General features: G+C 42.7%; 1 protein-coding gene across 2 annotated transcripts in view; it reads left to right on the plus strand.

The window, feature by feature from the left end:
* Nucleotides 1-24,194, plus strand: part of SMYD3 (SET and MYND domain containing 3) — a 585,373-nt gene that overhangs the window by 442,081 nt on the left and 119,098 nt on the right. The gene's annotated exons all lie outside the window — the stretch shown is intronic.

Raw genomic sequence — 24,194 nt, forward strand, 5'->3', positions numbered from 1 at the left:
GCTCCCTCAAAGTTCCATTAACTGAAGCCAACTTCTAGTGTTAGCTATTTCTTTCCAGTAATTATTTGTATTTTGGTGATTTTTAAATAGTTGATTAGAGTGATAAGGGTCAAGGGCTACAGGAAGGTGGTGAGGCCATTATTTCCACATTCTCTTTTTTTCTTTCCTGTGTCTGGGGGAGAGGGGGAGATAAGAGGAGAAGCCACACCCAGCCTCCCAAACGCCTCTAATAGGCAGGGATGGAAAACAGCCACCTGACATTACCCCAGGGTCCCTGATGTGGGGCATGCTCTGAAGCTGCTGCTCAAGAGGTTTTGATAGTTTAACAGTTCTGAATTACTACCAATCTCTGCACTCCAAGCACGATGAAATCTCTCCAGAATCCATTGGTTGACATAGTCCACCTTAAAGTCTTCGTTTGCCCAGATATTCATTACCAACACTTGGCTGGGGTAGTTTATCAATTTGTTCTGTCCTCCAACCTCTGTTATGTACTAGGTACCAGGAGGCCCAGCTCTGACACATGCACTCCATGATCAGACCATAAAACCTACAATTCTCTCCATGGGTAGGGTTCTGAGTCCAGCAATTCAGTTGAAGGGATCCTCAAAGAAACTTCATCTGAGGTGATCCCAGTCCTGATCTTGTGTGTACTTACTTGCCAATACAGGGTCTGGCCCAGTCAGCTTGTGCACACACTGGTGGTTGCAATTGCTGGGTCAGTTCTGTCTCCAGCTCTGTCTTCTGTGCGAAGTAATGGGTGATGCAGTCCAGTCTGATCCTGCCCACTGCACACTTGGCCCTCATGCAAACCAGTGGGAGCTGCAGCCTAGTCAGGGCAATCTGCAATAACCCCCACCAGGCCCGCCCCTTGTCCTGGTTCCTGCATGCCAGTATGTACAGCAGACTGGTCCAGTCTGTCCCACATCCCTTCAGCTCTCAAATTTGTTGATGGGCACTGAAACCTAGTCCAACCCAACCAGCTCCACTATCCAGGCTACACACGTGCCAGTGAGTGCTACACTCTGTCTAGCCATGCCTGCCCCAGTCCTGGTTTTCATACTTGCCAGTTGGAGTGGCAACCCAAGAGGCTACCTACTGTTTCCCTATTGGGCCCATTTCCAGATCATGCCCTCTCCAGGTGGTTCTGCATGTTCACTTGACAGGATTTGCCCCCAGTGCCAGCATTTGCCAGCTGATGCTGTGGCAAAGCCCAACCAACCTTCATCCACTGTGACTTATTCTTGCACCAGTAGGAATAGTCAACACAACCTGGTTTTCTCCTGATCCAGCTCACATGAGGTCCACAGGTATTATAACTTTGTGTGGCCTGGTCTGCCCCCATCCCAACTCTCACAGTCACCAGTGGGAGTGGTGGTCCAGTAGGGGAGCCCCACACAGCTCTCCTACTGGGTTCACCCCTTCCCTCCCCGGGATCAACATGTGCTGGTTGGGTTGTACTATAGCCTGGCCAGGACCAGCTCACCCCCAATTCCAACCCACAGTGTTGGAGGCTAAAGCCTAGCCCATCTCAGCCGGCCCTTAGCCCCAGTCCTCATGTGAACTGGCTGTGTTGCAGCCCAACCAATACTCCATTTTGGTGCTTGGATTCACAAGTGTGTGACATGAACTGGCCCACTTGGTTAGTCCCTGACGTATGCCAAATGTATGCTGATGAGTACCATTACCTGGCTTGGTTGGGCTACTCCCTTTTGTGGTTCTTGTGCTTACCTGCAGGGACTGTGTCTCAACAGAGGAGTTCCCCAAGTTATTCCATCAGAACTTTCAATGCCAGATCTCGTGCCCATAGGTAGGTCCTGGGCCAGCCCCCCTTAGTCCACTTCCTGTCCTAGCAGAAACAGTGGCCTTTCCTGACTGACCTTCAGCCATTCCAGTTTTTACTGTTGGGTATTACTGCCCAGCCAAGCTTAGTCCACACCCAGGCAAGCTCACACGTGGTTCAGCAGGGGCAGAGACTTAGCCCAGCCTATTATACACCTACCCTGGTTTTACCAAGCACCAGTTGGTACTAGAGTCTATCCCAGTCTGGCGCACCCCAGACCCAGTCCACACTTGTGCCAAATTACACTGCAGCTATATCCAGACCAGACAGCAGTCCCCACTCTGGACCTTGCACTCACCAGTGGGAAACACAACCTGGCTGGGCTGTCTCCTTTGCTCTCCAAACAGTTCTTTTCCCAGTCATGGATCTTGTGTGTGCCAGTGATTGCTCTGACCCAGCTTGGCATAGTCCCTTACCTGTTTTGGTCTTTGCCTTTAGGTGCTGAAACCTGGCTTGACCCAGCTGATCCTCCATCCCAACTCTGGCTGGTGGGTGCTAGAACTTGGCCCTGCTCAGTCTGCTCCCATCCCTGGCTCATGCAAACCTGTAGGGTAACAGCCTATTCCGGCATGACCTGTGCTCCAGCCTGGTTTCTGCACTTGCGGGTGAGCTAAGGTTTGCTCCGCCCTGCCAAGCCTGCCCCTTCCAAAACCAACCCACACATTTGCCAACAGTTGGAGCTACCTTGCCCAGCTTGCCCGACCCCCATGCCTGGACCACATGCTCACCAGCCAGAGCTATGACCCACTAGGGTGTTTCCCAAGTTTCCCCACTGTACTCTTAGAACCAGATCTCATGCATGCCAGCAGGTCTAGGCCCTTGCCCAGCATTGCCTGCCCCTCCATCTTGTCGTTGTATGTACTGGTGCATGTTGCAGCCCAGCCTGCCCCACACTCTGTTTCAGGATGCGTGTGTGGGTGCTATAGCCTGGACCTCCCAGACTATTCTCAGTCCCTATACTTGTGAGTGTGGCAGGTTCCATCATCACACCTAGTTCAGCCTAGTGTTAGCTTTTTGATGCTGGTCAAAAATATGCCATAAATAAGCAAATACCCTTGTGATTCCTCCCCAGGCTCTGATTCAGAATAATGAGCTAGCTTCCTGTTAGCATCTTTTTATAGGTATGCTGCTCTATTTAGTTTCTCTTAAATGTCATGAGTATGATAGGCCTTCAAAAATTTCCTGAATGAATGAACAACCTTATCTTATTAAAAATGGTGTCCTGTTCATTACTGTTTTATTGAAATAATTGAAATATGGGCTGCAGTAGTTTGTTAGGAAAGAGTTTAACTACAGTTAACAATAACCCCCAAGAGGTTATCTTTAATTGAGGAGATATATTTGTCTAATGAATTCTGGAGAGATCATCTAAGATGAGAGCTTCTACTGGGACATATCTTACTGCAGACATGAAATCCTTAACCATTTGTAGCATGTGGCTTCTGCCTTTACACTCCTAAGATGAGATTTCTCCCCCTACCCATGCCCCGCAGTCATTGTCTCTAAGCTCTAGACAAGAAGAGGGGCTAACACACAAAGAGCAAAGGGAATACCTCTTGGGGAGGCGTGCCCCAATCTTGCTGTTCAGAATGGTGTCTTATGGCCACCTTTAGCTAGAAAAGAGCCTAGGAAAGGATTTCAGTTTCTTTCCCTTGATGAAAGAGGAAAACAAGGGAGGAGTGAATAGCTTTTAGGGAGCCAATCAATCCACCATGTCTGCAATATCCACAGAAACTGTCGTCTGTTCATCTGTTCTCTCTTGAGCTGGGGTTTAACACTGTAGTAGTCAGAGTTTACCAGAAAACAACCAACCAATACACACACACACACACACACATTGGTTATAAAGGAATTCATGATTTTGGAGGTGATAAATCCTAAGAGCTGTAGTTGGAAACTGGAGATGCAGGGAAGTCGAATAGTATCATCTCAGGCCAAGCCTGGTGGCGTAGAACCAAAAGAACTGGTACAGTAGGTGCTAGATGAAGAACTGGCAGACTTGAGACCCAAGAAGAAGTGGGCATGACCAGTGTCTTAGCTACAGCAGTAAATTAGGAGAATTTCCCTTTTGTGAGAGGGAAGGTCAGCCTTTTTATTCTACTGAGGCCTTCCACTCATGTGATGAGGGCCACCCAGGTCACGCTCTGTCACCTTTACTTAGTGGATCCAAAGGTTCATTTCATCCAGTAAGGCTCTCACAGATAAACCAGGCAAACGGGTTACTTTGACGTGAAAATCTTGGCACCTTATTTCCCAGTCACACTGACAACTAACATTAGCCATCACAAATGTTGTCTTAGAGATAGGCCATATAGTATAATCTGAAGTACTGAATTGCTGTGCTTGGTTCTAATCCATTCTGTGTCCAATAGAATGTTCTGTTTGTTGCATTATCTGTAACATAAGGAAATTGAACTATGTGGACATGTTCAGGCCTCTCCCAGCTTTTTATTTTATTCTTTGTTTCTATGAAATGCCTTGTAGTGGAGGTCAGTTGGGTATGTGCTTAGAAAGACTGTGTACTTGATGTACAATTTGTTCATCAGTTTTGTCTTCAAGTTTCATTTATCTGAGAATTTTATTCTGTTGAGTGATACAAGCTTAGCCTCTGAAACCTCTGCTGTTGATTTACTTAGAAAAAAAAGTACAGAATTAAATTCAGCCTATTATATTTCCAATATATCATATATTCAAAATTATTTCTATCAGAATTAATTTTACTTGGGTTTCTAGGTTTAAAGTTTTCAAGCTTATTCTCCTGCTTTCCTTGGAACCTAGAAAACTAACCTAACCATGTTTCTGCTTCAAGCAGTATATGTTATCTGTCTACATCTGCATACAATTGGACTTGTATATTGGACAGTAAGGCAGAAACTCTTTTAATAGCTAGTGTAATTTGCATGTGTAGTGTTGTCATTTGTAATCATCTGCAGCATAATTTCTGGAAGAAATAAAACTTAACATCTAAGGAAGGTTTTGGATTGATTTAGATTCTCTTATGATTTACCCAGGTCAGAATCCAAGGTAGGAGAAGCAGAACAGACAACTGGAATTGATTCCATACGTTTATGAGTAGTATATAACAAGCTTTGTTGGATGCTACACGCTTAGTTTCCAAAAGAAAAAAAAAATCTGTTTGCTGGCCTTGTTATTTTTTCTTTTCTCTAGTCTGTTCTACTTAGTTCTTTTTAAACACTGTGTCTGTTAGTCTAATCAAAGCCCTATTGCTTTGTCTTAGGTTGTTGAGATGCCCATTATTGTTCACTTGGCCCTAAGTTTCTTTCCCTTCCTCTATCCCACATACTGTTTTAAAGTAAACATTCTTCTTGTGACTTTACTGAGCATTAAATGTTACTTTGACATTCAGGATAAACTTGACATTCTTAGCTTAGTAGTCAGTGTCCTCAAAATTAATGATCTCAAGATCTACTCTATCTTCATTTTGTCTCTTTACCAAAATGACTAACTTCCTTTGTCTGATTACACCCTTTCTCCCACCCAAAACATTCTGAGATAGCTTTCATACTCTTTCATGTGCACACACAAGCCACATGTATTCTCATGAATGTAAATATATAATAAATGCAATAGAACCGTAATAATTTAATTCAGAATGGTAAGACTAACATGGAAGCAAGTTAGTACCTTGAATGTATGCTGCATTTTCTTTTTTGTGGTGTCTAGAAAGAAGTCACAAATTTTCCCTGAATTGTTCAGTAATCAAAGCTGAAAGATTAGTTTCAGAATTCATAGTATCTGTAAGCTTGAACAAACACCTGTTCCTGAGCCAAAGACAGTGTGGCCTTTCTTGGAGCCACGAGGCACCCACAGACTGCTCTGTGCAGACCTTCACAGTGACTACAGTAGCCTATGTGTGTAGAATTCCTCAGTTTAGCTGATTGACATAACATCGGATTGTGAGTTAATACTAAGGTAACAACCAGGGAAAGCATCATGTAATCCAAGAGCTGATTTCTGATGCTTTACTTCATTTGGAAAGTAAAATGGAGTGTGGAAGAAACCAAGGAACTGCACATCCTTAAGATCCTTTTCTTCAGCATGATTTGTTGCAAGCAGGCTTTGACTTCTGTTACCATTTTTGTTATGGAAGCGATACATGTATGTATGTAGTTGGAAAAAAATCATGTCAGTGTTAGAACTGGAAACGAGCATTCTCTCCCTCTTGTATTCCTACCCAAATCCTATTATTCAGATAACTTCTTTCAATTTCTAGTATTTTCCATGATTCTAAACTGAAAGCTCCTCTAACTCAGGACTAAGGATGCTTTATGCTATTGGATTTTTAAAATGCATTTTATTTTTAAAGAAGATTTGTCTGCTCATTTTGAAAGAATTAAGCATAGAAAGGGAGGGAGGCAAAGAGGCTGGTTCTTTTGCAGATGGCTACAATGGCCAGGGCTAAGCCAGGCCATAGCCAGTAGCTTCATCTGGGTCTTCATCTGATTTTACCACATGATTGTGGGGCACAAATATCAGGCCATCTTTCACTAATTCTCCTAGGCCATTAGCAGTGAGCTGGACCAGAAGTGCAGTAACTGGCAAGCAACTCTACCTGCTACACCACAATACCAACCCCCAGATTGTTTTTAAGAAACATGTTTTGCTTTCTAAGGCCTAAAATTTGATTTTTCCCCGCATCTCCCAATTTGTGTTATATTTCTTCCTGTTTTGGTTTTATAACATCCTATTTACCTCTTATTCATGGTGTGTCAGTTACCTATTTGAGCACCCTAATCATACTTCTTTTAAGTCTAAGTCATTTCCATAAAGTTTGTATTGCAGGAAAGAAATCATGTTATGATTGATTTTTGTTGCATTAGCATTGCATTTTGCTGTTTTTATTTTTCCATTTACTTGGGAGTCAAAGAGATGAGAGAGCCAGTGGAAGGGAGGGCACTCATTGGTTCCCTTCCAAATACCTGCAGCAGCCATAGTCTGGCCAGGCCAAAACTGGGACTCAGAAATTCACAGTGACCCAGCTACTTGGGTCATCCCTGTTGCCACCCAAGGTGCGTCTTGACAGGAAACTGAAGCTAAGAGCTGGAATTTGAGCCCTTACACTCTAACATGGCATACAGCTGTCCCAACTGGAGTCTTAACCACTAGACTAGGCGCCTGCCCCCATTAAATGTTGTGGAGCTCGTGTGGCAAACTCATACAAGCCTTTAGTTTTGTCTCTTTCTTTGCTTTCTGCTATTCCCTACGTCTGGTAGTTTTGCCATCCTAAATCCCGCAGTTCCTCAGTTTATAAGCACAACTTGATGGCATTCAGGTTTTTGGCACTCTCATGATGTCGAGCCAAGTGCAAGAATTGGTTACCTACATGGTTTTCTTGTGTCTTTTACTGCATGGGTGCCTGAGCCACATCTAGTACTTGAAAATTAACTCTACTCATTTTTCATATGTGGAGCATCCTTCTTCCCCATTAACTGAACTTGTGCCCAGTCACTGTGGTTTCCACTTCACTTGCTGCTTCCCATTTCTGTTCTATCTTTTGGTCCAAGGAAATGCTTGTCTTGGTTCTGAATTGGCAAAGCTATTTTTAGTTTCTCTTATTTTGTCTGTCAACACTGTGAGTTTGGAGTAGAGGGGAGCATGTGCACTTGCAGTGTCTTGATCATAAGTCTAAAGTTTTCAAGTACATCTGTAAGAATTCAAGTCTTTGGACACAAAGGAGGATGCGATTTACTTCTGAGGGCTTCCAAGCGTGTGTGTACCTTTGACCCAGTCCTAGCCCATCCAGGGAGCATGGGATCTTTGACCTTGCAGGGCCTTCCGCATAGAAACAGAGATTTGGGGGCAGGGCAGGACAGAAGGAACTAATTATGTAGAGTTAAAATATATCCATTCTGGATGCAGTTTAATAAATAGATATATAGAGAGAAAAAGCTCCAAACTTTGCATTTCCTGATGCTAAGATTCTAAACCCACTGCCTCTAAGTATTGCAGCTTCTTTTGTTGCATAGAATTGCCATTTGTTGGTTTCTTCAGAGACCCTGCACCATAGCTTTGAGTCATTGGCCCAGGAGTCACCCAACACTCTGACAAGGAAATGACTTCCACTGGTGCTGTGCGAGAACTATTCAGTTGCTGTATATGTTGTGTATCACTCAGGCAATAACTGGGAAAATGGGCAGAAGGTGCAAAATTGAACCTAATGGAGAAAGGATGGTTGTCTAAACAAGAAATAAAGGAATATTAAAGTTAGCACTGCATTCCTGCAAAATGAGAGTGCTTAAGAAAAATTCTGTGAGAACTTGAGTCTATTTGAATTATGCACAACTAAAGATCATTAGTTAACCAATATTTTTTCTTTCACCGTCCTATATTTGCTGCATCAGTTTTAAGCACAACTTCCCAGGGATGGGGTGAGGGACCCAGTTAAGCACCCAATTGTTTTTTGTTTCTAGTTTTAATAACCTGAACATTAAGTGTTTCCTGTTTCTGAAGGTTTCATCATGGGAAAAAAATTGTTATTTTAGGGAGATTAGGTTAGTTTGTCAGGGAACTGAAGAACTGTGTGTATGTATATGTTTTCCCATTTGGATGAGCTTTTAACTAGTCGGTATTCTAGTATTATTGCATATTACTATGTCTTGCTTGTCTAAATAAGCAGAAGAATGGGTTTCCCTAAAGTGAAGGCAACATTGGTTGGTGTTAATGTTAAAATGAGGGAAGGAGCTTATTGGCTTCATAACCACATAATCCCATCTGCAATGCTGTCATGAAATACTGAGGGAGGCTTCTGGGCATGGCGCAATGAGCTATAAAGCAGGCTAGAAAATAAACAATGTAGCTATTGTGTTTTCCTTGGAATATGCTTTTCACCACATCATAGAAAATGGCCCCCAACACTGCCTTTGCTCCAGAGGAGAGGCAGCTGTGCCCCCAGGCACCTGCATGTGGCTTTATTTGGTCCAAATGTCAACCTCAGGGGTAAAAAGGGGATATTGCTACAATTTGTACAACTTCATAAAGTCTGTGGTTATTCTTATTTCTGCTTTTACAGATGAGATAACTAGAGTTTTTTTAAATTTTGCTTTAATCACTCCACTTTGCTGTTGCTATAATTCTTTGAACAAGAGATATATCTGCCCTAGGATTTTTAATTTTTTTAAATAAAGAATAACTTGTTTTCAGTAACATTCACATTTTTAATATGTAGTTCAGAGAACCACATGCAACCTGGGCCCACTACTGCCATCAAGATACCGAGCGATTCCATCATTGCCACTCTGGACTCCCCCCTTATCACTTTATAGGCAACCTTTCTTTCAGCCTCTGTTAACCCTTTATATGCCCTTTGTCATTACAGCTTTCTCTTTTCCAAAATGTTGCAGAAATTGAACCAAATAGGCATTTGATTGTGACTTCTTTGGCTTATCACAATGCATTTGATATTCATCCGCAGCATTTTTACACACATGTAAATTATATATATTTTTTTTTCCCATATGTTTACTTTCCATTTTAAAATTATTAAAATATCCCGTTTATCCAATCTCTCCAGTCCTTTGGATGCTAAAATTCTAGAAATGTAATAAGAGAAGAAAATAAATAACGCTTCCATTGGCTTTACCACTGAATAATTGAGTGTCAGTGCAAGACCCTGGAATAAATCATTCACTTCCACCACCTACTTGAGAGAATAAGACTGGTTCCATTCAACAAGGAGAGACTAAGCCCTTAGGTATTGTGGAGTGTCTGAGGCGTCCAGATTTACACATCTCAATGTGGGCAGTGGTAGAGATTAAGTCTTTTCTATTCATATCACAAATATTAGTTCTCTGGAAATATGTCTTATGCTATGGCACTGTATTTAGATATAGAACTTTTGAGATTTATTCTTATTGGAAAGGTAGATTTATAGAGAGGAGAGACAGAAAAATCTTTCATCTGCTGGTTCACTCCCCAAGTGGCTGCAACAGCAGAAACTGAGTGGATCTGATCCAAAACCAGGAGGCAGGAGTTTCTTCTGGGTCTCCCACATGGGTGCAGGGTCCCAAGGCTTTGTGCCATCCTCCACTGATTTTCCATGCCTCATACAGGCAGCTGGATGGGAAGTGGAGCATCCAGGACATCAACTGGTACTCATGTGGCATCCCTGCACATGCAAGGCAAGGATTTAGTCACTAGGCTGTTGTGCCATGCCCTTGATATAGAATTTTGTTTGTTACTCAACAAACACATGATCATTTTTGTCTCCAGTCTTTCATCAAAGTTGCCATTGTCTCTCTCTGACATTCCTCTTACCCTCTTTCTTCCTCTCTCACATACTTAATCAGATGAGCCTTTACATACACTGCCTTAGGGTCCTCAGAAACAGAGGTCAGTGCTACAAGGAGCTTATGTTATAGTATAGAGAATGACACCCAGACACAGCTTAAATCAGCATGGCAATAATCTTAGTTGCATGTTTGAAACAGTGGGGATACAGGAAAAAAAATCCTCCCCCCCCCTTTTCACAACAGATTTGCCCCAAGAACATAGTGTTGTGAAAATCATGGATAGAAAAATCAAAACCAGAATGGGAAAGGAAAAGATTGATACAAACATTGCGGTTATTAGATACATTGATCTGGGCAGATCCACCACTCCTGGCCATCTGACAAACAAATGTGCTGGGATCAAAAAGGAACTGCTGAAAATTTGAGAAATCTTTCAAATTTGCCTGGGTCTTAGATGAACTAAAGGCTAAACATGAATGTGATATCACCATCAACATCTTCCTGGGAAAAAACCAGAAATCAGAAAGTATTATTTGACAATCAGTGCTGTCTTAGGACACAGAGACTTTACCTATAAGATGACCACATGTGCCTATCAGGCTGCCTGTGCTGTCGTGGTTGTTGCTGCTGCTGGTATGTGCAAGTTAGAAGCCACTATCCCCAAGAATGGGCAGCATACTAGATATGGGTGATGGTTAGAATTTTACATACTCCACTTCAGATCCAGCTCTCTGTGAATGCTCCTTGGAGAGCAGCAAGAAGATGACCCAAAGCCTTAGATACCCATACCCATGTGGGAGATCAGAAGAAGCTCCTGGCTTCTAATGATGGCTTGGCTCAGCCCTGACTGTTGGAGCCATATAGGAAGTAAGATTCTCTTTATCTCTCTCTTTCTCTGTAACTCTGCCTTTCAAATCAGTAAATACATCTTTAAAAAAAGATTTAATAATTTTTTTTTGGAAAGACAGTGTTGCTGAGTGAAGAAGAGACAGAAGGATCTTCTGTCTGCTGGTTCACTTCCTAAATGGCCACAATGGGCAGGGCAGAGCTGATCCTAAGCCAGGAGCTTCTTCTGGGTCTCCCATACAGGTTCAGGGTCCCAAGGCTTTGGACCATGCCCTACTGCTTTCCCAGTGCACAAACAGGGAGCTGGATGGGAAGTGGAGCAGCTTGGACACAAACTGGCACCCATGGGATCCCAGCACTTGCAAGGTGAGGATTTAGCTAATGAGTCATCTCCCCCAGCCCAATAAAAACATCCCTTAAAAATGGATTCCCCTGAGCCAGAATTCCCCTCCAGCCAGAATAGTTCTGAGGAAATTGCTAAGGAGATAATCTGCTATATTTTAACAAGAGCCAGCTAGAGAGATGACACAGTAGCATTTGTGCTTTGCTCTGGTTGGAGAGATACAACATGCTGTAGCCAAGTGCTAATGTGCCTTGGTTCAGGGTATGGGAATTTGCCTGCAAAGATGGCAATGCCAGTGAATACAACCTCTCAGCAGCTCTGGATTGCATTCTGTTGCCAACTTGTCCAATTCCTGAGCCTTTATGTTTGCCCACCCGGGGTGTCTACAGAATTGGTGGGATTGGCATGAACTTTGTACACCAAGTGTAAAGTGGTATTCTCAAACTTTACATAGTTGTCACTTTTATCCAGCCAACAACACAACTGAAATAAAATCTGCAGAAATGCACCATGAAGATTTGAGGGAAACTCTTCTTGGGGACAGTGCGAGAAATGTGTCTAGCAATGCCCCTGGTGACAGCAGTGATGATCCACCGGAGCGGGTGTTGTGGTATGATACATTAAACTGCTGCTTACAACACCTGCATCCCTTTCTGTAGTACCACTTCCAATTTCCATTGCTCTGGTTTCCAAAACCTTCCCTACTGGGGCTGGCACAATGGTGCAATTGGCCAAGCCTCACAAATGCTATCATGTCCCAACCCGCGGGCTCTGGTTCATGGCCCAGCTGCCCCATTTTCCATTCATCTTCCTGCTTATCGCCTGAGAAAGTAGCAAAGGATGGCCCAAACTCTTGGAACCCTGCACTCACCACCCACACAGGAGACCCGGAAGAAATTCCTGGTCCTTGACTCCAGATCAGCTCAGCTTTGGCCATTGCAACTGTTTGAGGAGTGAACCAGTGATTGGAAGACCTCTCTCTATCTCTTCTCCTCTCTAATTCTGTCTTTTCAATAAAAAGAGAAATGTTGAGAAAAAGTCCTGATAATGTGCCTGGGAAGGCTGCACATGATGTCTCAAGTACTTGAGTCCCTGCCACGAGGGAGTTCAGGAAGTAGCATCTTGCTTCCTGCTTTCGCCTGGTCCAGACCTGTCTTTTTTGGTCATTTGGGGAGTGAACCAGCTGACAGAAGATCTTTTTCTGTTTCTCTGTCTTTAACTAAATAGATGATAAGTAACATACACACCTACCCCAATCTTTTAAAACAAACATACACACACCAGTCAGTGGAAGAATGTCTTCGCTGTGCACACGTTTGTCCAGTCAGTGGTGACTATGCCCTGTACTGGATCGTCACACAGCTCACATGGCCCTTCAAGTGTGTTGGGCTGATGAAAAATGACTGACTGCTTTTCTGATGAGAAGCTGGAAGATATCTTAAATTCTGGAAATCTGGTGACGCTGTCATCAGTATGGTTCGTGGGAAGCCCAAGTCAAGATTTCTGACTATCCCACTCCTCAAAGTCATTTTGTTATTTGTGTTAGGAAGTAGTTTTGTGGGTATCATGAAATAAGTGGATGACAAAGGCTACTAGAGCTGGTCAAGAGTCAGTAAGTCTGCTCAGAAGCTTAGAGGAACAACTGAATGCCAGTTTTCCTCAGTGGTGGAAGGAAATCTCAGAAGTGTTGGTCTCAATTGGCCTTTACAAGTTTAGTAGTAAAAGACTGGTTAATTTTACCAATGGATCGTAAAAGGTTCTGCAGGAGAGAATGTTTATAGGCCATATTGAGTGTGTATGGGGCAGCAGTTAAATTATTATTTTTAAAAAATCATTATTTTAAATAGAAACAACCAAAAAAGTCTGTCACAGAATTTTGAGATGATTTAATGAGAAAGCACAAACAAAACGAGGAAAAAAAAGGAAAAGCTCTCTGGCCATTCAGGAAAGGCGTCTGACATGAAACATTGACCTGACACTTAAAGGCTATGCGTTTCCAGTGAGAAAGACTCAGGGGCATGGCAGGCTGGAGATGCACCTTGGGCAGTACCTCAGTGGCTTGCAGGATAGGAAATGTCAGGGAGCTGCAAATGGGCGGGGAATACTAGAGGGTAAAGGCTGGTAAGGCTGCTGGGGGGAAAGTGGCAGGGCCAGGAAGTGCCAGGCAGAGTCTGGGTTTTCATCATGCAGACACAGCAAACCTACTAAAAGCAATGAGAATTGGCTCATAACCAACAACAGCCAGCATAAAGGAATGAGTGTGCAACCAATTCAAACTGCTGTACAAAGGCAAGTCAAAAATGCAAAACCCAGGCAGCCCAATTAGCATGGTTCTCTCACCATCACTCCCAGAAGGTTGTTTGGCAGAGTGCTTTTGCATGTCTGTGATGGCAGCTTTCTTCCTCCCCAGCAAAGAATGAGATGTTACCAGGTCCGATTAATACCCACGGATATGGCAAACGGTACTTCAAATACTCATCTGCTCGCAGCCTGTGTCTGGGAGCTTCAATTACAGATTAAAATGTTCACCAATTGCACTGAGTATTAATTGCCGAGGAGAGTGTGATGGTTCTCTAAACGAGCTGTAGCCCTGGTAATTAGAGTACCGCATTGCTTCAGTTGCAGGCATCAGCATATCTTCTGTTTTCTTTCAACCTTTATTGCCAAATGATTTTCAGGCCCTGGACAGTCTAATAAGTGAAAAGAGATGTGGACTTCCTGTCTTGTTTTGATATGTAAATTAGAATCCTGGAATTATTAAAGCATTGATAATGCTTTCCTGCTTATAACATTGAAATTCAAAAGCTACAGTTAAAGGCCCATAAAACAGTCATCTCCATGTTTGTCATTAAGCTCGTCTGTGCCATAAATTTGCTCATGCTTAATTTGGAATTGTCTTGCCTTTCTCAGAATTTAGTCAATCTTGGCAGTTTTTCAGTATCTTCTTATGCTAATTTCTTTATTTATTGTGCCTTTTAAAGCAGAACTCATAAAGAAATAGCCAATTAATAAATTGTTCTCTGCAACTGAAGTAAAAACACATTAATTATTTCTAAACAGTCTGCCTTCAACATGGGAGAGGGCCCCAGTGGGGGTGACGAACACAGCCTCAGAAGATGAGGAAAATTGCCCTCATTTGACATTCCGTAAATGAACATCCACTTTGAGCAACAGCTTCGTGTTATGAACAAGGTCAATTGAAAATCCTTGTAGATGTAATGTCTTATAATTGCCTTGTAATTCCAAAAGAGACCAAAGCAGTGTGTTTCCTGAGCTTAGTCTGCAGTTGCCCCAACATTCTGTCCAGTGTCCCTGCAGCTTAGAGGCGCAATGAGAGCCTCTGATGTGATCAGAGAGTATTACAAATAAATTTCCAGGGAAAGATGATGGCAACGGGAACTTCTGGGCCAACAAAGAAAGGGTGGGGGGGCGGGGGGATTCCCCCGCTGTTTTCAGTCCTCACTGAGCTGAGAGATGCAGACTTCAGGTGCAGATATTGGAGTTACAAGTACTGACCTTCTGGACTTTATTTTTTTAAGATACAGTGTCATTTTCTTTGTTGTGGGGAGGTCTTCTGGAAACCAAGACGTCCTTATCTGGTCTCTGAATTCTCCAAAAGCTTTCTGGTTCTCCAATTCTGGGATCCTTTTAGCTGAATAAAAACATTCTTGTCTTAGAACTTAAAAAGCAAATCAGGCCTTTTATGACTCAGAAAAAATTTTTATCCTAACAAATGACCAATTTTAAGTCCATCCAGAAGAAAAGAACTTGTAACTTTGGTTTTAAATCATCCGTTCTGGGTTTGGGCCATTTTCATCTTTACCTGTTGCTTCTCATGAGAGAATCAAGGAGCATTTCCTGCCTGCCTGTTTACTGTTCGGCCTTGAAGAACACCCCATTTTTTGGAACTGTTTGAAAAGCAAGGGAATAATGGACAGAATGAGAATGAGAAAAGGGTTGATACTTGTTCTGAAATTCTTAAAATATTGGGCCCATCTCCAATGTCGTGATATTCTGTGGCCCTGCACGCACACAGGTTTGCTGTGCGTGGGAAGGACTGAGGGAGCAATATTGGACGGTCAGAAGAAAAGCACCTCCCAAGTCCTGAGCACTGACAGTTAGAAGCAAAACTTTATCAGTCAGCAAATGAACTTCTTGACTCACTTGCAGCGTTTTAAATTTCTTTTTGTTTGGCATTCTGTTCTTTTTAAAAAATAAGACCAAAAAGTAAGAGAAAGAAACCAAGGTGGTAGTTTTGCTGTTTCATTCAAAATAAGTGGACAACAGTAAAATTATTAGAGTGGCTTAAATTTCAGATTGCTCTTTGGGTGGTCTCAGGCCTTGAACAAAGACTCTCCTGTCAGGTTTATCTAGAGTATATCCTTCCATATTAGTGTTGGGAGCCTACTTCAGGTGTTATCTCAATTTACATTCCAAAGCAATCTAACTCCACTGTATAGTTTGGAAAAAATTAGACTGTTTCCATAATGCTATTGGCTTGGTATACAGTTATCAAAGGTACTTTCAGTGAAGAGCAGAAGAGTTTTTAATATTAATAGCAGAGCTTCAATGGATTGTTTATACTATTTTTTTTGCGTTTGCCTTTTCAAAGACAGAACCAATAGGTTTAAATGGAAAATCACTAATATTGTCGATTATGGACAATGACTGGCTATCAGTCTCGGTTTCTTCAACATTATAGTGCTGCTGTGTGAGCAATTAGGGAAATACAGCCCACCTTTTCCATTAAGTGTCTACTCTTAAAAACAGTTTACCCAGGTATGTCTCTTCACTGATTGAGCTTTTCATGCTACCATAGATTCATCTCAATGATTTTTGCCCAGGAAAATTACTAGTCCTTCCATTCCAGCCTTTCAATTAAATAGGCTCTGCTGTGAGATACATCATTGAGATTTTTATTAATTTAAACATTTTATGTCAACAGAAGGTAGATCATTATTAACTGGTGCAATGTGGTGTCTCACAAAATACATACATGTCATAGAAAAGTAATTAACTCCCTCATTCGATTGCAGAACAGATGTGTAACTGAGTAAGAAATGGACCCAAGGGGACTCTAGTGAATTTATTTATTTATTTATGTAGTCAATAAATTGTAATTCAGAGGCCTGATTTCTGAAACTTTTTTCTTTGTCATCTCAATACTTGCTTCCTATACCTTGTGATTGAAAATAGATTTACAGCCGCCATTACCCTAAATTAAAAATTCCTTTTTGGCTTATTGAAGGGTAACTTTCAGCCATCAATGGCCTCTCTTTTTCAGTAAGAGGGCCTCTCTTTTTTTCAGTTTGAAAAAGAGAATAAATACTTAAAATATACAGGTATAGCTTGTGAATTATTGTGAGCTCAATTCCAGATCACTGCAGTAAAGCAAATCATGAATTTTTTGGCGTCCCAGTCATATAGAGGTTACATTTGCACTATGCCTAGTCTGTTAAGTGTACAATAGTATTATGTGAAAAAAACACAATGTAAACTCCTTAATTAAAGGATACTTTCTTGCTGAAAAGATGCTAGTGATTATTTGAGATGTTGGAAAAATGGTGCTGATAGACTTGTGGAATGCTGGGTGGTCACAAACCCAGTGGCTTTAACAGGCAATAAAGTGACTTGCTGTGAAACCAGGTGTACCTCCAGAGGGACTTTTGTTATTGAAAACCCGGAGAAGGCTTTTGTAGCAGCTCTTTGGGAGTAACAGGCTTTGAGTTAATAAACAGAACCGTTTCCCAAGCAGCATCCCGCACTGCACAACTGACAGTCAGCTGTTGTCACTTTTCTTTGCTCTGTCCTCCAGTAGCAAGTGTGTTCTGTATTTCTTCCACACAAAGTTTTCTTGTGCAGACTATTGCAAGAGCATCACATGTGGCCTTCCTCCTTCTAGTTGGCCACCAACACTTTAAGCAACTCCCCCTCCCCGCAATCCCAACCCCAGAAGCCAGAGGATATTTTCAAGAGGGGCCTTTTCAGCAACATTTGCCCTCACTTGGAAGAGGATCATCTATTTCTGTAAACAGGCCCTGCATGGCCTGGTTTCTGTTCACCTTTCTCATTTCAGTTCAGCCTCACAGCTGGAACATGCCAAAGTCTTTCTTAGCCCGGGACCTTTGCTTGCTTCTCCATCATTCTTCAGTTCTCAGCTTTAACCTCCCATTCTCAGGGGGACATCTCTGACTACCCCATGAAAGTCAAGCGCCTTTCTTCTTGTAATTTCCTGCTACATCTTTATTTTCATTCTAGTACAAACAGATGTTACATGTTATCTGTCTCTGCTACCCGTTGTCTTTTCCTTACAAAAATAAGAATAACCTTTCAGGCATATTCATGGTTGTATCACCAGTGCCCACAACCAGACTTTCATAATGCAGAGATAGTCCATTGGTATACCAGGTGTCAGTTTTGTAAATTGGCCAAGGGCACAAATACTTCTCATATTATCCTACTGGAGGTCTGTGTATTTTTATACTTAATAAGGTAACAAAGTCATTTCATAGAGTCCCAAAGGCTGGGATAGGAAGGAACATCTCAAGGATTATATTTCTCTAGGGCGCAAATCTTCTCTATAATACTCCTGCTAGGCAGATGTCCTAATCATTTGTAGTAGAAGTCTCTGTGCAACTGTTAATTGTGCAGTAAATTAATTGCATGAACTAAAAGCTGCATCTTTTAACTTACATCACTACCCTTATTTTGCCCCAAGGAGCAACAAAGAATAATTGGGCCTCTTATCCACCTACCTGTCTTCAAGTACCTGACTATTTGAGGTAGTATTGTGTAGTAAAAAGCATTCTACTCTTGCATGATACACCCAGGAATTCAAATCCCTCCCCCTCATTTTAGTCTTTTTGAACTTAAAGAAATTACTGCATCTGTCTCAGAAACAGTCTTGTCATGTGTATAAATTGGGCACTGAAATAGCATTTGCCTTATGTATGTTTGACCTGCAACTAGCCAGCTCTTTAACTCAGCCTCATGTGTAAAATGAAGAAAGTGATTCCTACTGAGAAGCCAGCCCAGGTCGATACTAGGGAATACCCAAAGTGTCAGTTCTTCAATTTGCCATGAATTTGTTCAGGCATTCTTTTTTAAAGATGTATTTATATTACAAAGTCAGATACACATAGAGGAGGAGAGACAGAGAGGAAGATCTTCCATCCGATGATTCACTCCCCAAGTGACTGCAATGGCCGGTGCTGTGCCAGTCTGAAGCCAGGAGTCAGGAACCTCCTCCAGGTCTCCTGCACGAGTGCAGGGTCCCAAAGCATGGGGCCATCCTCGACTGCTTTCCCAGGCCACAGGCAGGGAGCTGGATGGGAAGTGGAGTTGCCGGGATTAGAACTGGTGCCCATATGGGATCCTGGTGCGTTCAGGGCAAGGACTTTAGCCACTAGGCCATAGCACCGGGTCCTATTCAGGCATTCTTTTTTTTTTTTATTGTTAATAACATTGTATTATGTGATACAGTTTTATAGGTGCTTGGATTTTTGCCGCTCCTCCCACAACCCTCCCCCCATGGTGCATAACCAGCGTTCAAGTTCAATTGAGATTCCTTTATTGCAAGCACATACCCAGCATTGAGTCCAGCATCATATTGTCCTGATAACATTTAACGGCTTCTTGGGGAGGCCTTCCCTGGTCTGAAGGCAAAGCTAACAGAGTAAAATCCCGGTCAGTTAAAAGCCCCAACAAAACACCAGCAACAATATATAGTGTTATGGAATTGATATACATAGTATTGAGTAAACAATATGTTAAAAATAATGCAAGTTCAATTTTACGAAACACATGTGTTGAGACAGTATCAATGACAGAATCAAAAAAATAAAAAAAAAAGTACAGGTTGTTGGCGAGGATGTGGAGAAAAGGGAACCCTACTCCACTGCTGGTGGGAATATATCCAGGCATTTTTATCCTAAGCAGATTTCATTATCTTACCACAGAATGTTGCGCCTTTGTTGGGTCATCACAGATACATAACATGGCAATTAATATTCACCCACCATACTCGTACAATCTCCATAAGTTCAAATTGGCAGGTTTAGTTTGGGTGTCCCCTGCAGTCTCTACTGAACACCACTCATTTAAGTCCAGGCTAGACATTAAGGTATTTGTTCAGATCCTTCCATTATACAAGCTACATTCACGTTTCCTTGGGAGCATATCTTGTCTTCTACCAGGGCCTCGCATTCACTCCTTTTTCTCTTTCTCCCTCCCTTCCTTCCTTCCTTCCTTCCTTCCTTCCTTCCTTCCTTCCTTCCTTCCTTCCTTCCTTCCTTCCTTCCTTCCTTCCTTCCTTCCTTCCTTCCTTCTCCTCTTCTCTCCTCTCCTTCCTTTTGAGAGAGAGAAAAAAAAACAATGATAATTTAGAACTGTTCACAAGATTCTTTCACTGTCATGGGATATGGTTTTCCTGGAGTAAAGACATGAACTTTTCTGATATACCTGATTCTATCTGTTTGAGAATAATTGTTTTGAGAAGAAAAAGGGAGAAAAAAAATTTTGGAGTCAAGTATTATCCATTATTTTTTTAAAATCACTTATTCCAAGCAGTAAGTATGACTCTTTCTAAACAGCCAAACTCATTCTCTTTTCTAAACAGCACCAGAATTTCTCTTCATAAACTCTAGTGATTCAACATTGTGTTTCTCACACTCTTCTCATATACTGGGAACATCCTGGCAGTGGCTATAGTGTTAGAACAAGTATGTAGTGCAAGATGGTGGCGGCAGGAAGCACGGTGTCTCATTTGGTCCTAATACCAGCTCTCTCAGTACTGTTTCCTATTGGAAAATACTTAAGCTGTTTTGTCAGGAGTATATTCAGATTTTTTTCCTGGATGGCAAACCAGTGTCCTTTTATGAGGTAAAAATGGATAAAGTAAATATGAACCTCAGCAGTTGGGAAGCATTTGACATATTCCTAGTTTTGTGGTAGTTAACTGACTGCTGTGCCTAGATATCAATATTGCAACTTCTCTGCTATAAAACAAGAAATAAAAGTACATTGAAGTGGGAAGTGGAGAAATGGGTGAGTGTGTCTCCATTGTCTTACAGTCATACCTAGATTATAGTAATCCCATCACTCTTCATGGAGATTAAACAATAGGCAATAGTTTATATCTAAATGCCTATGGTTTCATAGGCTGCATTGTAGTTGGAGAAAAGAAAGGTAATTGGCTCTTTTGAAGTTCTCAGCATACCTGGCTTCCCCTTTCTCTGTCCAACCTTACGTCTGCTTTCCCCAACAGTCTGCCATCCACACTGTCTCTAAACATGGATGACATCAAGCGTGTACCCCTGCTGCTCCGGCACCTGCCAGGCAGAGGGCCACTGGTGAAAATCACTGGATCTTACAGACAGTTCCCATGGCTGCTCCAGGCCATCACTGGGCTGGGCTACCCCCTTGCCAGTTAATCCCTCATCTCCTTTATCAACCCCCTTCCTCATTCTCCTCTACTGTGCTATCTCAGACCTTTCCCACTGCTCCATCCTCCTCAGCCCCTGCTCCTGGATTCCTATAGTCAACGTTCCTCAATTTCCCACCCCATACATGTTCACTCACAGCAGTTTCTGTGCATGTCCTTCTCTCTCTTCCTCTTGGCTCACAGGGCATGGAGCCTCTTGACAAAGCCAGGTTCCCACTGCCGCCTTCTACCACTGTTTGTGCTTTTGTGTCCCAATCCACTCCTCCTCTCTTGTGATCCGCCTCACCCTATCTGCTGACTCCAGTCCTGTTTCGTTAGACACACCTCTGTCCCCAGCTAAACTTTTGCCACTAAACATTGTTTCCTTCTCTGTAATTTATGAAATCCCTCTAAGGGTTATCTGGTTATTTAATGATCCTTTCTCTTTGTTTTCTCTTGACCTTTCCTGAGTAGCTTTCACCATCATCATGCAGTGAACTGTCTCTCCCTGGTGTTGTCAGAGAGCTGATGCTAAGTGTGGTGGCCTCCGTTGAGTAACTTTCTAGTTGGCCTCTCTGTTGAACTCCTTGCCATTGCATTGCCTTTGTCCTTCTGGGACTGCTGCCCCTTTGGTTTCTGTGCTCTGCTTTTCCCTCACTTTTTTGCGTGTTCAAATTCTAGACTGAGTACTCTAGCTCCCATTTCTTTAAGTCCCACCTCTGGAATACTGATTTCTTCTTCTTCCTTTTTTTTTTTTTGCAGAGGAGGTTGTTTGTTTATTGGAAAGGCAGAATTACAGAGAAGGATAGAGATCTGAATCACTCTCAAATGATGACAATGGCCAAAGATGGTCCAATCCAAAGCCAGGAGCCACGAATTTCCTCCGGGTCTCTCACATGAGTGCAAGGGCCCAACACTTGGGCCATTTTCTGCTGCTTTCCCAGGTGCATTACCAGGGAGCTGGATCAGAAGTGGGGCAGCCGTTGACTCAAACTGGCATCCATATGGGATGCTGGCACCACTGTGCCACAACACCAGCCCCAACATTGACTTCTGAATGCGTGCTTCTCACCTTTGTGTGGTTAGTCTTCTGGATCTAGTTTCTTATTACTATTTCTCTGTAGAACAGATGTGTCTGAGTTCTATGCAGAAAACAATTCAGAAAGACCAGGTATACTCAGCTTTCCTAAACACCTCCTTTTGTGTTTGTGGTATCAGCTGTAGTCTCCATTATACGCTCAGCTACTGAGGCTGATGTTTGATTGTTGTTCTAGTGTCCTCCTCCTTCACTCCCCCTCTGGTCCTCACCTTCTCAAGCTTTCTTTAGTCGGTCACTTCCTCTCTCTGTGTCTGTAACACCACCCCCTTATTCAGGTCCATGTCATCTCTTTCTAGATGGTCACAAAGCTACCTCATGGGTTGCCTTGCCTTCAGGCCCTCTGCTTGTCAGTGCATTTTCCACATAGATTCTTAATAAGTTATGGCTTGACATTCTCCACCTCCTCATCTGTGAGATCTAAGCCTTTACCCTTTCCCTATTACCCCCACAAGACATTGATTGGACTCAACCTTCTCTTTTTAGATGGGTAGACTTCAGGTTGGGGCTCCAGGTTAGGAGGGAAAAGAAGCAGCTTACTGTGGGAGCAGTGTCTGGGCAGAAAGTCATTACAGATCCATTGAGGGAGCAGAGGAGACAGGGAGTAGGAGTCCTGGTCTGCTCCTATACCTGTTGTGTCTTCACGCTGTGTCCTCAGTCTGGATGGATTCCCTTTGTGCTTTTCTGCACCTGGCAGGTACTCTGTGGCTTTCATGAATGAACTCAGGTGGCACTTTCCCTGAACTCTGCCTGGGCAAGGTCTGCACCTTGCACCAGGGATTTTCTCTGTTATCATGTGCCATGTAATTTTTAAAGTCTTTTTAAAGTTTATTTTAATTTTATTTAGAAAAGTGGGAAAGAGAAAGCAAGGGGGAGGACAGGGGAGAGGGACGGGGAAGGAGGAAGAGGCAAGCAGGTAGGAAGGGAGAAAGAGACTCATCTTGTATCTGCAGGTTCTCTTCCCAAATGTCCACAAAAGCCAGGGCTAGGCCAGGCTAAAGCCAGGAGCCCATGACTCAATCTGGTCACCCATGTGGATGACAGAGACTCCACTACTTGAAACATTCCTTGCTGCCTCCAAGGGTGCACATTAGTGGGAAATCAGAATTGAAAGAAGAGCCAGGATCAAAGGCCGTTTTATAGGGAGTGAAGGTGCTGTGAGTGGTGTCTTAACTTCTGTATCAAAAGCCTGTCCGCACACCCATAATGCTGTATCTAGAAATGATGCATTGCCATTTCAGCCTCTCAAGGCTGAGGACACAGCTCTTCTGTGTCATTACCGTTCCATGGCTTGGCCCTTATGTGCCATCAACAGATGCTATGTATCGATCAAAAGACAGCCTGAAGTATGCAATTCAAAGAGGCTTTTAAAAGTGTATGAAAAATAAAATTAAAACACAGGGTATACTTTTCATGAACTTTTGTAAGCCCTTGTGTATTACTCATTAGTGTTGTAGAATTGGTCACTTCTTGGTCTACTGTAAGTAAACCAGGGCTGGTACTGTGACTTTGTGAGTTAAACCACCACCTATGGTGCTCACATCCCAAATGGGCACCAATTCAAATCCCAGCTGCTCTATTTCCAATGCAGCTCCCTACTTATACGTCTGAGAAAGCAGCAAAGAATGATCCAAGTCTTTGGGCACCTGCACCCATGTGACAGATGTGGAAGGGCTTCAGGCTCCTGGCTTTAACTGGTCCAAATCCAGCCATTGCATACATTTGGGGTGTGAACCAATGAATGGAAGAGCGCGCTCTCTCTCTGACTCCTCTTCTCTGTACCCTCTCTCTCTCTCTTTGTAAACATGCCTTTCAGATATATGAAAATAAATCTTTTTTGTTTTTAAATAAGTAAGCTAATTATTGCTAAAGCAAAAATCTGGGAGGTGAAATTTTGTATTGAATAGGCAATAAAAAGAAATAGCCAAAAATGTCAGTACTTACAGCATATCTTTTTTTTTTTTTTAATAATCTTTACATAGTTGATTAGGGCACAAAGGGTCAAGGGCTACAGGAAAGTGTGTAAGACCATTGTTTCCACATTAATATTATTATTTTTTTCTGTATCCAGGGTAAAGGGAGAGATAAAGGGAGAAGCCCCACCCAGCCTCCCACCCATCCCAAGTCCCCGACGTGGAGCATGCTCCGAGGGTCCTGCTCCAGTGGTTTTGATAGTTCATCAGTTCTGAATTGCTGCCAATCTCACCATTCCAAGCACGATGAAATCTCTTCACAATTCACTGGCTGACATAGTCTCTTCTTGGTTGGGGTTCTGAGATCAGCAGTTCAGTTGGACGGATCCCCAAAGAATCTTTGTCTGAAGTGATTCCGGACCTGACTCTTGTGTGTGCTTGCCAATATAGGGTCCGACACAGTCCACTGTCCCAATCAGCTTA

This window comes from Ochotona curzoniae, unplaced genomic scaffold, assembly GCF_017591425.1.
Source record: "Ochotona curzoniae isolate NIBS_2020 unplaced genomic scaffold, NIBS_Ocur_1.0 scaffold_4683, whole genome shotgun sequence".
Lineage (NCBI taxonomy): Eukaryota > Metazoa > Chordata > Mammalia > Lagomorpha > Ochotonidae > Ochotona > Ochotona curzoniae.